The 4,242-nt window shown below is 37.6% G+C and overlaps 1 protein-coding gene across 1 annotated transcript in view; it reads left to right on the top strand.

Moving 5' to 3' along the window:
- The first annotated feature begins 231 nt into the window (after positions 1-231).
- Positions 232-4,242, top strand: part of LOC107711417 (calmodulin-lysine N-methyltransferase-like) — a 74,567-nt gene continuing 70,556 nt past the window's right edge. The window contains exon 1 of the mRNA XM_016516408.1: positions 232-258. The gene's annotated coding sequence lies outside the window, so the exon portion shown is untranslated. The remainder of the gene's footprint in view (positions 259-4,242) is intronic.

The following is a 4,242-nucleotide window of genomic DNA, read 5'->3' as shown; positions in this document are numbered from 1 at the left end:
AACTCTGTTTTGAAAAACAGATCTCAGATAGCAATAGCAGGGGAGAGCTTTGAATTAGTCATGACTGTGGACTTTTAGAGTGCTACCGTTTTAGGATTGTGCGTGTGGCCTGCACAGTAATCCTCTCCTCTCTGCCCCCTCTCTCTTTCCCTCCACCTTGTTCTGTATCATCGTAGCATGCTTGCTGAATAATTGCAGTGAGGGGACTTTTCAATGCATTCGTGATTGGCTCTCTGGGGCAGTACGCAGTAGGCTAGGGTGAGTGTGTTCTCTGCTCTTCTTCCCAAAGCCTGTTTCTCCTCTTCTAATGCAGTCCAGCTTGACTCCTGCAGACATTAACACATGAATACTTGACTATTGCGAACTTGTTCATGCCCTTCTCTGATGCTTTGTAGCCTTGTAGTCTAAATTTCTGATGTTCTCTTACAAATACACACGTTAAAATGGCAATCCACAACCTTTTTGACCCATTGCGTCATGTGTATAAAGATGCATTACCTCACCTATGTTTTTTAAGACAAAATAGTCATCAGTGATGTGTGAATGTATGTCAGTGTGTTTATCCATTTGATGGATAAAAGTGTCTGCTATAATTAGTGGTTTTGGCACTGACTTGGTTCTGAATGAGTCTAAATGAGGTGTCTGACCAGTGATTGCAGAAAGTAGCTATAGCTTTATCTGTTGATTCAAACGATTCCGTATTTAATACATGCTTGTGTCCTATACTTTCCAGTGTATAACTGAATATGGATCCTGTCCTCCACCAGCGCATTATGCGGAGTGTTGTGACATAAACAGTAGTGGGCCTACTGTTAATCAAGTGGGAGGAATCAGTAACATTTTTCAATTGTACCAGATCCTACACATCATCAAAACCCTGACAAACACACACTCACACGGTCTCATCCACCCTCATCCACTCACCAGCAAACACAACTCACACACTTCAACCTCCCACAGAATCCACTATGCAAATGTGTCCTCCAGCAACAAGCATGTTATATCCATATAATTTTATGTTGTGTGTCGCCGCAGATGGCAGTATGACAATATGGTGATCTAGCATGTTTCTAAACGGATGGTTGTGTAAAATTATCAATGTACAAAATCATAGGCATGAATTACCTAAATTATTATTGTACTAAATTTATATATTTCACAAGGGATTTAAAAAAAATTGGATCTACTGTATACTCCTCATTTGAATGGTAGTGTATATCAGTTAATATTGGATATTTAATTGTGCGTCTCAGTATCTTTCTAATCAACTAGTCAGTTGTTGCACAGCTAGTCGATTAATCAACCATTGTGACTCATCACAGGTACAATTCGGCCTTATAGACATCGTCAGAATGACTTTGTTCGAGCTCTAAATTGTAATATTTCGTGAGTTTAGTTTGTAACTAGATTTTTTAAACTACCAGTTTAGCCACCCTCCGAAAGGTATGCCATTAATTTAATACCCCATGCACCTTTCCTGGCGTCCTGCTAATGTGTATGAGTGAATCTGAGTGTCAGAGGGTGTTAGACACCTGCGCGGTGCACCAGCCCACACCAGCTGGTGTCTTTGTTAGGACTAAGTAGTCAATTAGATAACAACTGAATGAACACAAATGTGTTTGTGTGTGTTAGTAGTGTAAGAGGACATCTTTTACAAGCTGTTGTGCTTAAAAAAAGAAGAGCTAGTGCTTGTGCCTTTCAGAGACTACTTTTATGCTTAAGTATAAAAATCTGCGTAGTTTCCTGCTGTGGGTTTTATTAGCAAAAATGTTAGCATTTAACTTGGTTAACATGGCTCCATGTTCTTTTAATAACAAATAAGAGACTGCTACCACAGATTAGCATGCCGGGATAATCCTTCTACTTTTCTTTCGCATAAAGTTAGCTGGCTGGTTTTAGGTGTGTCTAAAAAAAAAAAAAATTAATTAATAGTTTTATTTAGCAAAGGCACATATTGATCAAAAGTAACAAAAGATGTTACAAAATAGTTCTGTTTCAAATAAATGCTGTTCTTTTCCAATTTGTCAGAGACGACCAGACGCTGCCTCTCCTGGTAGTCCCATTATCTGGGTTACCCAGCATTCAGCAGACAGGTGCTTCCCCTCCCTGTACCCAGTGACCAGGGAGGAGAGGACTTCTTTAGAGCAGGACTTCAATAGGTGGGATGCTGGGACAGCAGCAGGATAAGGAAGTCAGGAGGTTCACTAATTACAGTGGTGTGAGTGTGTGTGTGTGTGTTTGTGTATGTGTGTTTATTTTGTATGTGTGTGTGGCACTGACCACTGCACCAACTATAATATTGCATGTATTGATAGGTAACTCGGAAGAAATTGTTATATTTCTCAGTCATGTGTGGGTTATTTTTGTCTTGCTAACCTAACAGTTTTTGTATTTTAAATAAAGGGTATAAAATTGGCCATTTAAACGTTTAAATTATTTTGTTTGTATCATTTATGCACACTTTGAAAGAAATCTTTCATCTGTAGACATCTGAAGTGTAGACTGTTTGATTTGGTTATTTTGCTGTTAGGGTTATTTATGGTTCAATATTAGAGCAGTTATTAGAATTATTAAAAATATTGACAGACAGTTGATCAAGTTTTACATCCCCACTCCCCAGGCTCAAAAAGTAGATTCTGGTTATGAAATAAATGCATAAAAATTAGGGTGTTATTAGGGATGCACAATATATCAACGTCAATTATCACCTTTAAGATTATTATTTGAAAGATGATAATTTGAAATTTTTTTTTTCAAATTATTGGTGTTCGGTCAGTATGAGATATGTACCAACTGATATTAGAAATGTAATTGTTAATTATATTTTTTCACATTTTTATTTGCATTATTTACGTTATCTAATAGTCACTTTTAACCCATAATCTATAAACAAACGTATAATAAATGACTCTATTAAATGTAATATTTAGGAAATATATACTCAAATTTGTTAATGTTGTCCTTTTTTTTAGTAATCAGCCATTTCATTGCATAGAATTCCATAATTATCAGCTGAAAGTTTGTTATCGGTGCTTCCCTAAATTACAGTGTAGTGTAATAGATTAATAACATAATAGTAGATAAATTCTATATTATCAATGCATTGAAATTTTATTGCCAGATTTATGCAACATGGTCACTCACCTTAGGTATGAATGTGTTTAGTTGTTGGCGATCTTTGGCTTGTGTACAGTTTCATGCATTACACCATTATTACTGTATATATTGCGGTTTGTGACTTCATTTAAAAAAGGGAAACATTTTCCCATTCATTTTTTTTTCTGATGATATAAAACACTTGCTCTCGGTTGAGGCAGGGGGATAAATCCTGTGCATTAACAGACTCAAATTAATGAAATAATGTAACAGTGAGAAAATCTGGAAATATGCTTTGCAAATTTAAAAGCCTCCCCTGCCGACGTCTCTCTAAACGACCCTGACAAAGGTGTAACAATAGCTGGCAGTCACTGGAGACAAAGCATTTCATCAGTGGGGATACATCAGACGAGGCCCATGGGTAAAATCGACAATAAGCAGCTAATCTCCTAATCCACCCAAATTGTGCCCAACACCTTTCAATGATGATTGCACAGGAAGAGGGAATTATAATCTCCTGATGGGTTTTGACCAGGGATACAATATGGGGTAAAATGTGAGTGTTGTGATTGAATTAATTGCTCTTTGCACATGCTGGTGACTGACAGGAAACACACTGTATTCAAACGGTTTGAGTGAATTGATTAAATATTGTAATATGTAGAGTCACTAGAGCTCAGTAATAGAGGTGTCATTCTTTCTCTGCTAACACAACAGAGCCTTTTTAGTATGGGTGTAACGATTAATCGATATGGATCGATACATCGATATGATGTCTGACGATACGATGCATCGATGCCACGTGTAAAATATCGATATCTGTAGTATAAATAGGCACCTTTATTTTGGCACTGTCCACATTTTCACATAATGTCAGTCTATGCATTACTGCCAACGCTTGCATTCTCGCTCAAACTCACGTATCAGGACTCGATATAAGGACTGCCCGAAGGCACAAGGTGAGCATAAAAGACGCTCTGGATTGTTGGCGGAACAGTCGAGCGCTGTGTGAGAAGTTTTCTGCGCACACAATCTGAAGCGCACGCACACAGACAGCCGTGTCTACACCGCGCAAATACTAAATTGAGCTCTCTTCTGCTTTTTTGTGCATGGATGAATAAATACAGACAAAATTACATCAAAATG

The sequence above is a fragment of the Sinocyclocheilus rhinocerous genome, unplaced genomic scaffold (genome assembly GCF_001515625.1).
Source record: "Sinocyclocheilus rhinocerous isolate Xijiao unplaced genomic scaffold, SAMN03320098_v1.1 scaffold1829, whole genome shotgun sequence".
Classification (NCBI taxonomy): Eukaryota; Metazoa; Chordata; class Actinopteri; order Cypriniformes; family Cyprinidae; genus Sinocyclocheilus; species Sinocyclocheilus rhinocerous.
This window is presented reverse-complemented; position numbering and strand designations above follow the sequence as displayed.